This window comes from Manduca sexta, chromosome 16, assembly GCF_014839805.1.
Source record: "Manduca sexta isolate Smith_Timp_Sample1 chromosome 16, JHU_Msex_v1.0, whole genome shotgun sequence".
Classification (NCBI taxonomy): domain Eukaryota; kingdom Metazoa; phylum Arthropoda; class Insecta; order Lepidoptera; family Sphingidae; genus Manduca; species Manduca sexta.
Window position 1 is genome coordinate 12,045,831 of NC_051130.1, and position 18,897 is coordinate 12,064,727.

Below are 18,897 nucleotides of genomic sequence, written 5' to 3' on the forward strand. Positions count from 1 at the left end.
TAAATTGTGTTTAGTGCATCTTATTCACGTATATTTTATACCTGAATTTGTTCCTAGCTCAGTTAACATTAAAGTCTTTTCTCGCCATAAAAGTAGAATAAATGCACCATTTATGATCTGCCATAAGGGTTTTTACATTTGATTCTCTAATGAAAGACCTCATATGAAAAATGTTCTTTAAGAAATGCTGTTAGTCAATATTAAACTGGCCTATATATGGCGAGTTTATGATATTATTGTGCATTATTCTGGATTAGAAAATAACCTATGTGCCAGTCGAGTACTTGGTTTACTTGTGTGCCTAATTTATTCCAATTTCATTCCGTAATACAATCAAAATGCGATTACTTTCAACTTTAACCATCTAAGTAAACACTCAAATACCTTAAAAAAGTATATGTCTATAAGTACGTGACGTGTACCTACATAAAAATAATAGTTAAAATTCTTTTCTTAAAAAACGCGGCAAAATCGCCCCGCGGTCATAAATAAACAAGTCTAGGTTTAATTAAAAATCAAGAAAGCGTGTAATGCAAGCTTGCAGAATTCCAGCCCAGTCGCATAATTGTCTGCTAACGTCGCAGAGAGGCCTAGAATGTACTTCATAGTCTGTCATAATTCTCTTTTAACATAATTGAACCTAAGATTGTATAAAATGATTGTAGTGAATCTTGGATACGAATGTATAGGGATAAATTAATAGTGTTTGCCCGTGATCTGACCCAACGTAATGTGCATTATTAGAATAAATATACCGTAAAGAAACAAATAATACTATAGCTCTTTAGGAATTAATAAAATTAGAAACGGGGCAGCAGTTTTAGTTTTTACATCCTACATCAAAACTAAAAATCTTCGATATCGTCATAACGGACATAAACCCTCAGTAAATCATGTTCATTAGAAAACGTATACAATTATCAACTTGCACACTTGACAATCGAATTCACGAGTTTCTAAGCCTAAAGTCGTTGCCAGTAGCCCAACGAGAAAACTGTGGGGAGCATTTAAATTGCCTAATTGATTACCCGGACCGTTGATCCGCACGGTCGGGGAAAAAATCGAACAATCCTGCGGTCAACTAATTAACGCTCGATTTCAACTTGGAAACTTCGAGAAGAATTTCTCTCCCATCAATTTTGTTTTCAATAAATTAACTTCAGTTTAAAGTTTTGTAAAAATGTTGGCGTGGTCTACTTTAAAAAAACGATTTTAAATCGATCACGTTATTGCTAGTTTCAAACAGATATAAAATGTGCTTGTGATTATGTCGTATTGAACCACAATGTAAGTGCAGTTTTCTATATGTAACGGGAATGGCCTGGCTTGACAAGTGACCGAGGTAGTTCTGTATCACATAACACTACAATGAAATAATTGCTGTTGCGTTCCGATTTAGTAAGTAATCAAAAACATGCTTCTTCTTCAAACCTTTCTTTCCCATTCAAATCGTCAGCAACACACAATTTTTCTAGCGTAGTAGATATTCACCGTGATGACTTACCATCACAAGACGTTTTAGCTCTGCCAAAACTACGTTGTACAGCCTTCGATACTCAACATAAACTCTTAAACTTTCCCGTGGGCTAAAAGCTGATGCCTTTACTCGCAAAAATTGACTTCCCTTGCGTTTATGAGTTACGCCTACCGAAAAGGGTCGAACTACGGAGGGCTTTTAGCGCGAGGCCTTTGATTATTATGGTCCAGATTACTTACTCGACGTTTTTAAAATCCTCTCGATTGTTATGGATAATTTACTAGTTCTGGGCAATATTCTTGGAATACTGTGCAAGAAATATGTATTATAGTCGGGGTGGGTCAGCTTCAATAAGAGTCTATTTATTACAGCGTAAACTTTAATGCACTTAACAATTAACTTTTACATAAGTACACTCGCGCGCCATGGACTACATGACTCTCCCGGTGGCGCGCAGGCTCACCCCATTGGTCGGGAAGACGTCACGTGCGGCGCCTGGATACACCTTGTTTCGGATACTCACCGTTACGAGGTGTATCGTGCAGGCAACGTACCGCGACCTATACGGACGGGGAGTCTGCTACTAGTCACCGCTATAGTATGCTTTGTTATTATATTGTGATATGGCAGCAAAGACATTAACTATATAGTTAGTTATAGACCGGAATAGGGTCCGATTTTTGCTCCAAAATTGATTACCAATTGGTAATAAGTCGCTGTCTTATTTGAAATGTCCTTATAAGATGTTACAACGTCCTTATATATTAACAAAAATAATATATTTACAGAAAATATGCTAATATTTGCATTAAAAAGTGCAAATCATAATATGGATAAAATATGAAGTACCTTTTTTACATTCATGTTTTGCTATATCATGATAGATTGAGTAACCATCAAATTAGCGCGAAATGTTTGTATAAAAATCTTCCTAATGTCTGCTCCATACATATAATCTTAGAATTCTTTTTGTGGTAGTTTTTAATTCCAAATTTTGAGAGGACTGTGTTTAAAGGTAATATTTAATCAATGTGCATACTGTTTATTCTATCACTATTTACGCTTCACTCAGCTGGTGTTATTTAAAACACAAATTACTTTATAAATTATGCAAACTCTTTGATTTGTAGATTGCGGGCGAAAGGTTAACTTAAATAATTCTAACTTTCAATTAGCAGGCTATACAAAATTTATATTTCAGTTGAACTAGAATGTAAATTGTTGGTGAGAAGTTTAAAGGTCATTCTCTGTAATCGTGGAAAACTCGCCGTACTGGCTCTTTGTGAAGAGTTGTGTTCAGGAATGGGCTTGTGTACTTTAATGACGACTGGCCTTCATAATTCTCGCAATTATGGGGAGTTGTCTCATGGTTTACATATTGAGACTGCGCTGTCGGTATTGATTTTGAGGTTGAATTGCCATTTAAGATAAATGAAAGCCGATACAAACAGCAGATCTCGACATGTCTTATTATAAATATTACAAATATATGAACTTTGAAAACCAAACATTTGAACCAAACAAAAAATGACATCAAGAAAAAACTGATAGTACAAAAAGAATGTCCACCGAGCAGATACCTATTTAGCAGTAAGTTACTACCTACACGTGACAGAACTGCCTCGGTGGCCTACGCCACCTACAACTACTTGCATCACAGTACGACTGCAGTACTGAGGTCTCGGGTTCGATCCCCAGGTTGAGCAAAGTGATGTTGGAATTTTCTACTTAGTATCAACCCGGAGTCTGGAATTCGTGCCCGTTAAGCCGATTGACTCGCCCGCATCAAGATGGAGCAGAATACATACGGCGTCAATTGCAGTTGCATCAGTTCTGCCACTACCTATCCCTTCGGAAGCAAAAGGTGTGGCGGTATTAGTAACTCCCAGATATTCTTTTTGTTCACCGGCAAACGTAAACTCAACAGTTTGTACTAATGTCAATACCTTTTCGCGCAGCAGGCTTCATCGACTATCAATACTCACATGTAATATAGTTAATGAGCTGTCGTTTTTATTACAAGCCCTGGTTTCCTTAATACGTGATATGTTTACGGGCGCAGTTGTTGCCACCAAACAATTTTATGACAATATTTATGACATTTTGTACGTTACAGCATGGCCGAGGCTCAGTAAGGCAGGAACAGTGGGGTATGATGTTTGGGAGATTTTGTATTATTGTAAGGTCTTTTTTAATGTTCTTGATATTAAAGGTATATTACAAAATACTAACTTATAGAAGATAGCCACAAATTTTTGAATGTCAAATAAACTTTTTCCTGTTTTCCAGTCACGAATTCTCTCATTATTTCTGGGTGGTTGCGACGGTGAATTTACCAATGTGTCCTTTACTTCTCTTAAATCTTCACGCTGTTCTAATATGACAAAATGTCTTTTTTATATGTTTGGTACGCTTATCTCTAGAGCTTCTGCTGCTGAGCAGTTTCTTTCACTAATTTGAAGCCATTGTCCTAGAGTGTCAAAGGGTATTTTTATTCCGGCAATGAACTTTTGTTAAGTGAGTACACGGCGACCACTGTATTTCAATTATAACTTCTGTTTAGTTATGTTACTCTCATGTCAGTGACTTGTTTGTGTTTTTAGAGAATAAAATTCTTTAACTTTTAAACGGCCTGTTATTCGTACTGATCTATCTATACGCGCAGCGGACCTGACGCGAGTGTTACCCGCGCTCAGCTATAAATTATAATCGAAAAGAGCCAAGCTCTCGAGTCGCCAAAACGTGGAAATTATTGCGCCACCCCTCCATACCCCCCAGCCACCGCCGCTGTCAGTTCTATATTTTATTTATACATTTTACGAGTTGTTACCATAAAAAAGTTTTAGTGGGAGCTGTAAAGGCTCGGCTTTGGGCTGTTGAAAGATCGGTTTCGAGGATATTTTGTTTTCGAAATGAGTTAGTTTTGGGTTTAGAAGCGCATGCTTTAAAATTATGGTACGATCAGTATGGTATTGCCGGTTCACAAAAACCAAACGAGCATTGCTAAAATGTTTCTGAAACTATAAAAAAAATGTGTTGAATTGCGTTCACCCGGATACAATAGTAAGTTTCATAAATTATTTGAAGCTAGAACACAATACTGGAAATAAGGTGATATCTTTTTAGATCGATTATGTATATGTTGTCACAAAAACGAAAAATGATGAAGTATCAATTTCTTTTTCTACATACAGCAAAGTGCCTATGCAAGACTTCATGGTAAGCACATATAATATGCCGAATATGAGTATGTTAAACCATGAGCCACGTGTTCCTCCACTGTTAGCATGATTAATTTGCTGGATATACAACTTTTTTTTTGTTGTTTTGAATGACGAGACGAACTTTGATGGTAAGCGATACGACCGTCCACAAACAGTAAAAACACCATCCAACACCTCGAATTTCAAAGTATTGTTCTGTATTCCACTGCGTTTGCCATCCTGAGACATGAGATGTTAAGTTTTATGTCCAATAGTTACACTGGCTACAATGTTTTTCAAACCGGAATACAACAGTGATTACACACTGCTGCTTGGCGGCAGAAATAGACATTGCGTTGGTACCTACCCAAGCGGACTCACACATATGAGAGACCTACCACCAGTAAAAGTGATCTAACTTCTGAACGTGACTTTTTAAGACTTTTGAAAGAAACGATGTGGACTACCTTATATACCAACTCCTCTTTCTATTTTTTTAATTAAATCAGATTCCCAGAGTGAAAGAAACGTCGTCTAGCCATGTGTAAGTGTCTCAAACTCGCCAAGGTTCGGAGTCATAAAATGCGTGCCTCTGTTGATCTTGGTATAATTAGTTACAGTATATGCGGGCAGTCTAGTACCATACTCATATTTACGCCTTTTATCCCTGAAGGGGTCGGCAGAAAAGCAACTCTTACATTCATCATTTCGCCATGTATATGTATTTATATATCTGACGTGCTTACATGCCTTAGTCCCGATAGACTGTTCTTATAATTATATCGTCAGTTTCCTGTCGAAAGAGGATCCCCAGTAATGATATTAACATATATATCGATAGGACGATAGGAATAGAACGTGTGAAGTGCATTCCAGTGTTCAAAGGTACCGTATCCGAAAGGGTCCGCGGCTCGGCGGTAAACAACATTTATAACCAAATGCGGGTAGTTTACAATGTAGCCGAATGTACCTGCGATGAGTGTCTGCGCAATATCCGCTCCCAGCTCATATCCGTTGCTCGCTCAGCATCTTTAGTGCGTGGTTTGGCTTGTGAGAGGTAGCAGTTTTGAAATATGTATTTTTTTGGTGGATGTATTTTTTTATCGTAATTTTCTGTTTTCTTGTATATACATTTTTGTTTTTATGTTACATGTATTATGTAATTATAAAGATTTTCGTAAAAAAGTTTTTCTTTAAGATCAATCTTTCTTGTTCAATGTAGGTGTTTGTATTTAGTACATCGTCTAACAATAAATTTACCAATAATGTACGGCTGCTCATAATGGATTGCTTTTTGATTTACATCCAGGAGCCACATTTGTTAAACGGCCCGTTCCACATCTGCACATATATTTTTTTTTTAATAACAGCTTTGCCTCTGAAGTGATGCGCAGTGATACATTGTCTACACTTATACACTGTTTATTCTGCGAACTTTTTCCAACTCATGATTAGCTGAGAGCGCATGGTTATATTGGACATAATTTCCAATTTTAAGCAACTAACCTAAGTTGAACCAAAAACCCAATCTAGGATTCTTAAGCAGAATAGAATTCAACTCAAGTACGTTGTCACTTCTATCGTGGTATTCGAGAGAGCAGCAAGTTAGAAAAGGCGACTATGCTGTATGGTTAACTAGATTATCATATTGTTCTTATTGCTGTTTATCAAACAAGAAAATGCATTTATAATTTTCGTAGATGTATGAAATCTAGACAGGAAGAAAGTTCGTTTAACGTGCATTCCAGTAAATCAGTAATTAAAAATATTCTGTTAAGCTTTAGTTCAGTAATTAAAAGGATATGAAGTGGAGGCCACGAAATGGCAAGCGCAGCATCGGACGACCACCCACGCGTTGGACAGATGACATCATAAAAGGCGCAGAATATCGCAGGATGCTGGCCGCTTACAATAGGTCGATCAGGAATTTTTTGAAAAAGGCCCATGTTCAGCAGTGGACAGCCTGCGGCTGTTGATGTTGATGCATTACCTTCTGGCCACTCGATTACCACGGCAGACTTTAAAAATGAGGTTGTCCTTGTTTGGATTATAATTTTTTGGAATATTAGCTCCTCACCAATTGATCGCTGGATGATGATGATGATGAATTACCTTCTGCTCTCTCGATTACCACGACAGACTTTATAAACGAGGATGTTCTTGATCGGGTTCTTTATTTGGAAGATTAAATATTTACAAATTGATCGCTACACCTCCTACCTTAGTCCAGACGTCGAGACAGGTAGTCGCAAAGGCAGGTAGCGTACCGAGTGTCGATATTAAGAGTAGGTAGGCGTTGTGAGGCGCGGCGAGGTGCCCGCTCGAGCTACATATTTGTCGTGCTGTGTTTGTGACACGTATCCGAACGGGCTGTTTAGAATTTACGAATCAAGAGTATTTTGCGTATTATAGGTTTCGTTTTTGGAGTGGAAACTGGTAAATTTTAAGAAAAGGGCAAAGATGTTTTTTGATTTTAAGACAGAAGGTTGTTTGGTTTGGTATTTATGTCCGATATGATGGTGAGCCTTGAAACGGGTTGGTATGAGATCGAAATATCAGTGCAGGAATTGTTTCTCTGCTTAACTTTTCTCTCGACATCACGAAGACTTTCCAGCCTTCATGGTTGCGGGCTGGATTGCGATGTTGATCGTCCGAAATGTCAATTTACCTATATTTTACAATTATACAATAGTAATGACTGACAGTAACATTTGCGTAAACATATGAAATTATTATAAAGATTATTGATAAATAGGTTCATATTTGTCCAGTTTCATATTCTGTTCTTCAAATATAGTTAAAATTATAGCTACAACGATTCCTTTGTGCAGTACATACGAAAGTCATTTACCATCACAATATAGACTCATAACCATGCTATAAAAAACGAAAAATAACTGCCCCAAACCTTCACAAAGTTCGTTATTACCAAACGCTGTAAAGGTTTCATGCCAATTGACGTTAAAAAGCGAAGTTCGGTCAAAAAAGTGCTCGTGGCTGTCGCATGCAGGCCAATAACGGGCCGGCGGTGGACGATCGGCCGCAGACCCGCCGCACCGTATCGCCTATAACGCCTTTTTGTGGCGTCAATTATTGGTTAAAGAATTGACCGCCTAATTGCACGATAGTTTTTTGGGAATTTAATTGCAGAATTAGGCGGATATCGACAGGCTCAATATTGAATTACATACATACACAATATCATGTCTCTGTTCCATAGGGTAGGCAGAGACTATGCACTTTGCACGATTCTGGCGTACGTCTTTCTCTTCCTCCACCTTCATCAATCTTTTCATGCATTCCCACCGGTTCAGGGTAGGTACTCTTGACCTGGCATTTACTAAGAATGTCAGATATCTGACATTCGAAGGTTCGGTGCGGTCGAACCGGCTATTTCATTCACATTCGTCTTATAAATCCTTTTTGTCAGTCTCCTATCATCCGTCCTCTCTAAATGCCCAAACATCGTTAGCATACCCTTCTCTATTTTGGTAACTACATCCTCTGTCACTCTTCACATATCCATCGCCGTATTATCCGTACCCGTTACCGTAGTAAGAATAAAATACTCCACCGATTTTTTGATATGCGTTTGTTTATGAATTATTATTTTAATGGTGAAGGGAAACATCTTAGAATACTATAAACCTGAGAATTGTCCAAAAAAATTTCTAAGGTATTTGAGATATGCCAACCCGCAGGTCGGCATGATGGGCTAATGCCTAAACACTCTCTGTAGTTAGTAGTAGAGGAGGCCCGTGCTTAGCAGTGGGCCGTCTAATATATAGGACTAGTTATATTATTTTTTTAATTCTGTATTTTGCCTGAAGCAATTAATTCGTTTTAATTTGCATGCTAAAATTTTGTGCGTTTTTGAAACAAATAAACCGTTGGAGCAGAGATTGGATGCTGATGAATTTTATACCTGCAAATCCGGCTTTCCAACCGGGACGAGATCCTTCATGCTGAGTCAGATTTTTTGTATAAGGCAACAGTTAATACTCCCGTGAATGTGCGTAGGTTGAGGAGTACGCGTCCTAATGCTATATTAATTATATCCGCCCTGATAGCCTCTGTACACAAGGTGTAAAATCCGCAGAACCTGGGCCCTTAAAGTCGTGTTCTAGGATTAGGCTGTGTATATTTAGAATCAAACGGCTGGCATAATTGTTTAGGCCGGCATAGGATAAATGTCTCTCAACAGTCAAGATTATCGCGATTCTATTCCACTTACCACGTGCAATGGGTCCCTTTGCTGTGCCCGGAGAAAAAAAACTGCTCGAGGATTGGTGTCCAAACTTTAAAATTCTAGAAGACTAATACTTACACTGTAAACTAACACGCGCCAAGAAGACAATATATACGTACATTGTAAAATAACACCCGCTACATCCTTCGACAGTCGCAAAAAAACATTCAAACCTTATTGTATCGATTGACTAGTTAGAACTCGTTTTCATTATGACGCTAACGTGTATGAAATATAACCGATATTTTTTCTGCACGAATAGTTAAGTATTACCGATCGTATAACAAAAGGCGTAACGATCCGAATTGCGGTTATCGTAAAAAGTAGAGTCCGGGGCCCTGATATCAAAACTAATGTAGTGTAGGGATTCATTTGGGGACCCCTCTATCGTATAGTCGTGTACGCAAGTGAAGAGATCCGACTGTAAAAGGGTGTATTATGATCGATCAACAAATGTAATTGACTCGGATTTGATGATTTTTTAAAGATGAGTTGTTTTATTATTTGGTACATTCTTATAAGACACAATAATATTCAAAATTAAACACAGGAAACTAAATTATTCATATTATAATGATGATAGCTTTATGCTTGCGGCTTCGCCCGCGTCAAGGAGATTTACCGGGATAAAAATAACCCACGTCTTTGCTAGGGTTTTAAAGTATCGCCATACTAAATTACAGTGAAATTCCTTGGGTAGTTTTTGATTTTACCGCGATCATACAAACAGACACGGGGGAGGATTTTGTTTTATAATAAAGATTATGTTATTTGACTACTTTTTCGTTTTATAATTACTCTAGTGAGAAAGAGTAACTTAAAAACCTAACATATACTCACTTTGCATTATATATTTGTATATAATATGCACTATGCCATAAAAATATCTTGTATTAATATTATAGTTCTTAGAAGGCCTTTTTTGACACTTCTTTATTGGAGTCAAGCTAATTCTCGAAAGTTGCAAGTACATAATTTTTGTATCTTTCCTCTCCTGTACTTTTTAATGTAATTTTTGTTGATACTTTCGAGATTTCCTTTCCAAAAATCCCCAGTGTTTAGACTTTCATTTTTATTATATCTTTACCCTTATTCCGAGAAGCGTAGTTAGTACACAATCGTTTTTTCGCTTGACGTTACGTCATTTTCCGTAACGTAAATATCTATCGATGCTAAACGGTTAATTTCCTGGCTGATATAGCTTTTTATTGATACGAATAAAAAGAAGTTCAACGGTAAACATTACTGATAATATAAAAAAGTTTTTTAATCAATCCGTATTACTTTTATTATTGATTTGAGATGATTCTGTGAACTGACTGTGGCTTTGTATGTAGAAAATATGGATATAATTTTTTTTTACAAAATTAATAATAAATAAATAAATAATCATTTATTTCTACTACTTACATAAGTATATTTTATAGAACATAAATTTTTTTTTCATTACACCTTCACTGAGTAGTCGCCTTCTCGGTGTAGGCCTCTCCCATTGACTTCCCATCTTCATCTAAATAACAATAAGGCTTTTGTTATTATCATAAGCAACAACATATTTCTACACATAAATTTTACATTTAGGTTAGTAATATAATCAAGACCCCTTTCAGATAAAGGCTCCCCCATCTTTTCCAGGATAGTCGGTTTCTCGCTCTGTCCATCGAGATAAGTCCAGCAACTTCTTTTTACATCTGCCCAGCGTTCGCATGGCTGCCCCTTGTTCTCTTTTCTATGGGGCCTAGTCAGTATAAATTGTTCCACTTTTCTATTTGATCAGGTTATATTTAGCTACTTACATTCTGATCAATGAAAAAACTGCCCTAAGGTTTTTTTTTATTTAAAAAAATATTTTTGCCATAATTTTATTTAACTACTAGTAACTCTACTAGATAATATTCCGTGTAACAGCAAATATTAAGCACGAGACAGTAAATTATCACTGCTACCTTAAAGATATTGCTCTATATGCCTAGAACACCACCAATAATGTTAAACGTTACCAAACTCGTTGGGCAACATACATAACCAAATTAGGATTAAATTTTATTAAAATGACTTCGCATCCTCCCAGAGCCTTGATAAATGGGGGTACAGACTACGGACCTCCGAACATGTGTCACCTAACAAAAGGATAGTATGATTAAACCAAAGAGTCCCAATAATCAAAATATCTAAGGTCTTTGGGAAGTAAAGCTGGCCGTCCACTCGATTGTGCTATTATACTCCTTCGAAATTAAAATCATATAATATTAGTTAATGAAAACAAACACGCTATCTCTTTGACCAAAAAAAGACATTCGCTTCTTCAATGATCGAAAGAAAAGTGTAGGTAGAAATATGTATTTTTTATTGGTTAAATAGTTCGTTATTTAAGCAATCCAACTCAACGAGCTATTAGCTTTTGCTATTACTAGCGGAACATGTATAGAAATATCTTCATCATTTTTAAATAAAATGCAATTTAAATTCAACACCTTACAGCTTTATTTTTTTTTCAACATAATCCGCCATATTGGAAATCCATAATTTTAAATGTAACTATGAAACTAAGGAAGCAAAAATATTCAGCCGACATAAGTACAGTATTCTCTATAAAATTCCGGGAAATTCATATCCGAAAATCGCTCAACTATTAACAAAACTCACATAAATCCAAAATGTTACTCTCTTCGTGCAGTCGGTTAATATCGCTACATAGCGTGTCTTCGCCTGTCCTCATTCCTATTCGTAAAGAATACAGCAATCCGGGCGCCCGGTAATAAATCCCGCCGGTTGAATAGCTAGACACTTTCCACCAATATCCGGGTGTAAGCCCGGATTTGCCCGGGTAGCGCTGATTAAATTATCTATTGGTATTGGAATTTTTAGAGACTTTTTATGGTGCGGCGGCGACCTGTTCGGTACGGTTCAGAATGAATAAAATTTGGTTACTTATATGGTAATTGATGGCAATCGATACGGAACTATAAAATAACAAGTAAGCAAGGTAAAATGTAAATCATTTGTGATGTAATGTGAACGTAGTTACGGGGCGGACTTGTGGTTGGATGGACACGTGGGTCCGCTTCGTGACCACGAAGGCTGCAGTCTACGAAACGTCGGGAGGAAATTATAATATAGAAACCGCTATAAAATCCGTAAAATAGTTTTATTTTTTCTGATGATTGATTGATCAGCCCCTATTGACGACATTTATACCATGATTTCGTTATTTATTGATTAAAGAATACCTTGTATAAAAGCGTCAAAAGAGGCGGCATTCTACTTACTTACTTATTTTACTGGTGGTAGGCGAACGGCAAGCTCGTCTTGTCATTCGAAGCAATAAAAAAAATCACTTGCAAAATAAAATAAAACAGAGATGCAACCAGAACACCCACTTTTCGCCATGTATGTAAGTCCCACGATATTGCCATATCGGGCACAAATTTCAGAGCCCGGGTTGATTTTGAGCAGAACAACCCAATATCTTTTTGCCCGGCCGGGATTCGTACACCTCACAAAACAGTGGTCGCACTGCGGAAACAATACAACTACGCCATCAAGCCTTCATAACATACCATTGCTCATTTCCCTTTTTACCTAAAAAATGTTCTCAACTCTCAATTTAATAAACTCATACCTACTCCCCAGATTGTTTAAAAATTAACCCCGACCACAATGGTAAAGATTAAATTCACGAATTTATGAAATCGCGAATGTACTTTCCGATTGAGTTTAAATTTTTGAGCTGGAACTCGGCGGAGTTTTCAACTAAAACATTACGCGGGGAATATTGGCAGCGGTAGTTGATTTTTGTTACGTTACACAAGAGGTCTTTTAACATGGCGACGTAGCGAAAAATTACAGCAATAAGCATTGATATATATGTTTTAATGATTTTACAAATAGTTTTATTAATACACTTATCTATGGTAATGGATGTTTTACAAAGGTAGGGTGTACGAGAGGGATTCCGCTATTTGATATGCCCGCCCCCCAATAGCCATTGATTAGAAGAGTGGAGAATCTTGTTTTAAGAGTTCAGTTGTTACGTCTAATTAGTCCGATTTTGTATTATTTTGGTCGAGCTACGACAGAAACATGCGGAAAATATACAAATTGATCGAAATGTATTTTTTTTTACAGCACAATACAATATTTGGGTCCTATAGATCCGAGTACTGGACAGCTTTCGCCAGGTTTTTCGATGTCTTGTTTCCGAAATAGGTACCAAGAAACTATGAGAAAACTGAGAGGTCAATAACTCAATACTATGAATACACCGGTTTAAATTCCTTTTGCTAGTCCAGACTTATTGTCGCTTCTCAAATGTGAGACATGATTGACGTCACTCTAAATTCGTACATAAAACACGCTATTATCGGATATGCTCCCGTGAAATTCCCGTCGGAGTTGGCCCGGTGGAATAAACTTAGCATCGACCATCCGGAGTCGACCGTTGAGGGAACTTTGACAGGAGAATAGCTGGCAACGAAGAAATGTGGATGTGGTATTGTAGAATCATTCCATCTATCTATCATTCTAATCATCTTAGGCAGCTAGTGAAGGGCTGGTAAGTCAGCTAGGCTAGGGCTCATATGTTTAACGGTGAGGATCGAGACATATTAGCCTTATATGTCCCCCACTCTGCCAACCCGAACTGGCTACTATGTTTTACTGTATGTCTTGTATTTCTTAAGAATTGAATCCCTAATTTAAAATATCCGTAGTTATATAAAGTGATCTTAAGTGTTATTTAGAAATAATAATTATTATTCTTATAATTTGTTCTGACGTATCATAAGCGCAACTTTGTTCGCCTACGTGATAAATAGGGTATTTTATTATTTTATATTATTTTATTAGTCCAATGGGAATGGATATCCTTAAGGTTGATATTTTAAATCGAAAATCACATAGTTTTAACTTATATGTGGTAGAATGAGGGTAGTAGGCAGTTTTGTGACAGATAGGATGTTTAGTATATTATGTTTTTTATAACACCATGCAGGAAACCTTACGTGCATCCGTAGTAGTTGTGCGGTGCTCCGTCTTGCTACGTCAAGCAGCATTTCGTGTTGGAGGAAGCGAGATAGAGCATCTTGTAGCCATGGGGGATGTGTGCAGCGTTTAGCTTCTATGTCATAGTATAGTTAGATATATATTAGCTTTTATGTCATAGTATAGGTAGTTAGTCTATAGTAGAGTGCTCGTCATATTGTGTTTGTTACATATTATTTATATTTTAAGTTGTTTTAATGTTCCTCTTTTTATTTATTGTCCTTTTTTGTATGTTGTGTGCTATACATGTTTATTGTTAATAAGTGTCATAATTTTGCTAATATCTCAGTTTAAAACGGACATTTAATGCGGTAAACATTTTTTTTAAAAGTCAACAATGCATTTACCGATTCTACAAACACTCTAAATGTTTATAAATAATCTCACATTACTAATAATATGACCCAATCATTCGATTAACCATGTCGCATACTCATATGTATTAATCTGTCTGTAAATGCAAACGCAGACGATCTTTCGGGTTTAGAGTAAATGTGCATAATAATTAATAAGTTGCCGCATCCATATTTCATTAGTCAAGCGTTTGGTAGTCGATGTGTGCGAATATTTTCACTCAGTTTGCTTTGACGGGCTGCCAGCGCGCTTCAGATGTAGTTCGTTTCTGGAAGAGGTAGCGATACGTACAGCAAGCTTGGTTTTATTGACATAAGCCGGTATATACGTTAGGAAGTTATGCTCTGGTAAGAGGCGATAATCGACCATAAATATACTACCAAAAGAATAACGGATGCGGTGCCAACTTAAAAAAAATGATTAAGGGTTTTTTGGGTTTGCTCAAACCTTACTCACCATACGAAACGCAAGAGCGAATTATCAATTTAAGCTGGTTTTCTGGTAGTACATAGTGGTAATATCCTGAACTTACACATGCTTTAAACTAGAACCTTGAACAATATTGGTACGTAAACGTTTGGTAAGGTGAGCTTCTGTAAGGTACTAGATCATGGGGTAATTCTGTTTCAAGATTACTGCTAAGCGCGATAAAATTTCATACTACGATTAAAGCCGAGAAAGAATTACTTATATCATACAAACAACACATCCTGAAGTCCCATTTTCTAATGTACGACAATTATTTGCACCTGTTTTACTTAAATTTACAGTTTACCAGTAATATTATAACAACGATACTTCGTGATCCTTTATTACCCAAAGATCCTTCTTACCCTGAGATCCTGTTTACCCCATCTCATTCTATAGCAAATAAAATTAGCATAACCATTATAAAAATCATGCATAAAGCCACTTCCATCCGCTCTACATCTGAACACAATGTAAGCTATCGTAAGTAAGCGAGTTAAGTCAAACTTAACTTCGGTTCGGCTTAAGGGCCGCATTGCTACCAGTTTATTGGCTTCCAGTTAACTACTCTAGTGTTGATATTGCTGGGATATAACATTTTGTATTTTTTTCGTTAAGTTTAATCGCATTATAGGTTTTGTAGGGTAGTTGTCTATGAAAGAGATAAACGCTGTTCGATTTCATGTTATTTATTTTATTTGGCTTAACGAAGAATTTCAGACTGTACTGTTTATTGTCTTTGTAAATAAAAAAAAATATTAACTACACTTGTATGTGAATGTGAGGCTGATCATAGAATACTAAGCATAATATTATTATTAAAGCCAATATTAGGCTGATCATAGAGCATAATATTATTATTTCAACAATATAATTACCTATGTATCACAAGTAAATAAATAATTCATTGATCGATTGATTAATGTTGAAACCAATTTTGTTAGTGTGGACTTGGTCATGCTTTTGACTTTAAACGTGCTTTTATACCTAAATAGGAGTGTACAAAATATAGAAAAGGTTGCTGTTAATAAGACGATACCGTTATAATTTTGTTGCATTGTTTATAGATTAATAAGTAACATTCGTAGCTATTTTTAGGGATACAGTAAGATTATATTATGAACGAAAAATTTTGTTAATTAAGTACGAGTAGATAAAAAAAATGTGTTGTGGACTAGTTCTGGCGGCAGTTGTTATATGGTCTCAAAAATATGAAAACAATAGTGTTTCAATCTATGCTTTGGAAAACATTGACGTACTTATTTAGTTTATTTATTTTATTAGCAGTACGTAGGTACTTTAACGCGTAATATAATACAACTTACAGCATACACGCGACAGATTTTTTATTTTCATTTTAAAATCTTTTTTTAATTAAATAATTTTTAATTTAACCTTACTGTTATAAGTGCACTGTGTCCGAGATACAGGGTGCGCCATAAAATATTTTACGACAACAATAAAGTGAAGGTTGTCGCGCTACACCAACTTTGGCAGCGTACTTATAAGATGTTAGCGTTAAATGGCCGAGAAATTAGATAAATACGTTCCACCGGGCTAATGAAGTTTCGTAATAAACTTGGATGAAAAAATTCACTCCCAAAATGTGAGCAAATGTTGGCGTATTGGCCGTTTTGGGTGTAATTGGGTTGGACAAAAAAATGGTATATATCTATGTACTAGATGGTTTTTGGTGGAAAAAATGTTATCAACTTTTTATTGTCGCAAATGTTTGTCAAATTCATGTCATAGTATGATTACTTTTTAAGTAAGAACAGCAAAATAGTGACTGAAGTTTTGTTCTTTTCATAAAGACTTTATTGTTCTTTACTAATGGCCTATATCTTTACCTAAAACTATCCGTGTGCTAAATATCATTCAAACCAAACATAACACAATAAAAGTCTTCATAAATTAAAATTATTTATGAGTATTCCTTCAAAGATTTGTTTTTGACAACCACTTTGTGTATTCCTTTTAATGTAAGCGGATATACATTCCATCATTCGCATGTTTAATGGATGGGAAATATTGACATTTCAGATCAAATACCGCTGTTTGACTTAAATTGACATGTTGGTTTTATTTTGACATCTGTAGATGGCATTTCGAAGTTCCCTATTTCCCTCCCTAAAAGTCGTTTATGCATCTAAAATTAATTTGGGATAGTAAAAGATGCGTAGACATTTCAGTCAGGGATATACTAACAGCTGTTATATCATATACTTAGGACTTGGTCCTTCGAGTTCGTTACTATTCAATTAGTGCACAAGCGTAATCAGCTGTACCCAGTGCCGGATTTATATTTTTTATGAGTGTAGGCCACTTTATTTCCGCCGCCCCATGTAGGTAAGTTTATGTATGTATGTTTCTAAAATACTTAATAATTTTCCATTTGTTTATATTCTGGAAGGCCACTAGAGTTAAATAAACGAATGATTAATTAACTCGAGTGAGCGTCTTCTGAAATCTGCTGCCTCTAAGAGGCTGCTGCCCATAGGCCAAGGTCTATACGGCCTATTTACAAATCCAGGACTGATTGTGCCACACTGGTTTTAGTGACTTCACTTAGCTATTGAAGTACTATTACACCCAAAGTCATAACTAATAAGAATTCGAAGACGCTTCATTATGGAAATCAACTCGTAGGCTTCTGAGAATATCAAAGTCATTCCCAAGCGTATACATAAAATAGAAACACCTCATTCCTGCACGAAGTCGGGTAAACAGTAACTAAAACCGAGTAAAACGCAAGAAACGTGAATATTTATGTTCAAAACAGAGACGCGGCCGGAGAAATGCGCACTCCAACAAATTTGACATGATTTTCCGCACGACGAATTCCAGTGATCCCTTTGGAATTCTCCGAATTTATTGTGCCGGCGTCTATGTGCTTAGGCGTTTTGCATACTTTTATAACGGTATGCCGTAAAAATCGCCGACGGGGATGTTTTTTCTTGTTTAAAAGACTATTTTGATGGTAAATGTACCTTTAAACTAGAGTAGTAAATGAGCTTCTTCACTGTATCATGGTCGAGTTCGGAATTAAGGCCACGTTGCACCAATGTTTTGTTTTGTTGAATGTTAACCAGTTGTCCCTGGAACACTGTTGAAACTAGTTATGCAGTTGGGTTCCTACTACCTATAATATATCACTAACTATAAGACGTTGTAGCTTTATGCGCATCTATCTTTTAATGAAAAATATTACAGGTATTTGTCTAGCATAAAGAAAGAGTGGGTTAAAATATACACCCTGTACATGTTTGAAGTCGGTGCAATATGTCAAACTAACAACGATTAATATAATACAAAATCTTAACTTCAAATATCGGTAGCAAATAACCGTTATAACGTTTAAGCTATTGACGCAATTAAGCTGTTATTTATAGCTTAAACAGAGATATAAACATGTAAATGAACGCTCAGTTGGGATACCGTCGGATTGTCGCGTCCGGCCCGGACAGATTTATAGGTGTGCTGTCCGGGCGGCTGTGTCGGTGGCGTGGTTACCCTACGCGTGCGATTAATAATCGCAAGTGCAACAAACTCATGTTGATTAATCAATCAATATATTTAATACTTTAAATATATAGGGGGAGTATATAATCGGATATTAAATGTTTGTAGAAGTTGTAAATGGTAAGGCTGACTGTAAATAGCTTTATCTGACACTTGGTTGGGCCGACTCCACCCGTTTATTACAGTCATGTAACAAACAGTGGCATCTTTAATTATTTGTTTCGTATGAGTGAAAGTTAAAAAAATATTTTATCCTTCCAAAATATTTACCTATTTTCCATCTAAATCGGCAATCAAACGATAGTTATTTCTCTGGGAAGATGTTCGTTGATGTGCCTTCGTGGGCATCTAGAGAATTCCGCCACGGCATCCCATAATTGTCGTAAGAGGTGAGTAATTGGAGCATAGACAGAGTCGCGGACGAGCAGTAGGGGCTGATCGTACGACTACAGCGACTCCGAAGTGGACGACAATGCGGGGAGTCAGACAAGTGCGCCAAAGGCGTCCTTTAGCGTATGTATCTTTGCCTCTGCAATTAGAGAGATGGCGAAATAGGCTACCGGAGAGACGGTTTCGCGCAG